Here is an 833-nt window from a genome sequence, read left to right on the forward strand (position 1 = left end):
GCATAGATTCTGGGGCTTCCTGTCTCTGAATCTATTCTCACTTTTCAGTGGCTTTGGTTGCTCTGTACTCTGTCTTCTGCTTCTTCAGTCCAGAAATATTGTGGATTTTCTATCAGAGTTTCAGGCTTCCTGTCTAGATTCCAAGTATGGCCTGTCCTCAGTCTATAAACCATCGATAACAAATTACTCCCATTGGGCAGGTCCCTTCCTCCATGTGTCTGCACCCTCCTAGGTCTGCCTGCTTTGGTTCACCCTCCAAAGCCTTTAGTTATTTGTGCTTGCATTATGTTCACAGTTCATAGTTGTTATATAAGGGAGGATTGGTCTAGGATTATTACTTGACCATCGAGGAACCATAAATTCCATGGGTGTTTCAAATTCTTTTAAATTGGAAAACAAAAATTTAGAAAATAACATTTCAGTCTGTGTTGGTCCCATGGATGGTGGGAAATGCCTTTTCAGGCAAAAACCTGACCAGGTCACTTTTTTTAAAAAACTGGCTTCCATATCTAGGTAAGGCATTAAAAAACATTTCCAGATCCCCTCCACCATACCTGTCTGGGGAGGATTACGGTAAAGAGGTGTCTTGGAGTATTATGATATTTCCTAGACTTTTCTTTATTGCTGCAGTTTTATATTCCTATAACATTCTGCTAATATTGCTGGCAATATTGCTACTAAGCACACTACATTGTGGGATTCCTTTTTTTTTTTTTTTTTTGAGACACAGTCTCACTCTGTCACCAAGGCTGGAGTGGCAGTGGCGTGATCACGGCTCACTGCAGCCTCGTCCTGTCGTGCTCAAGCAATCCTCCCACCTCAGCCTCCCGAGT

Source organism: Colobus angolensis, unplaced genomic scaffold, assembly GCF_000951035.1.
Source record: "Colobus angolensis palliatus isolate OR3802 unplaced genomic scaffold, Cang.pa_1.0 Scaffold595, whole genome shotgun sequence".
In the NCBI taxonomy this organism is placed as follows: Eukaryota; Metazoa; Chordata; class Mammalia; order Primates; family Cercopithecidae; genus Colobus; species Colobus angolensis.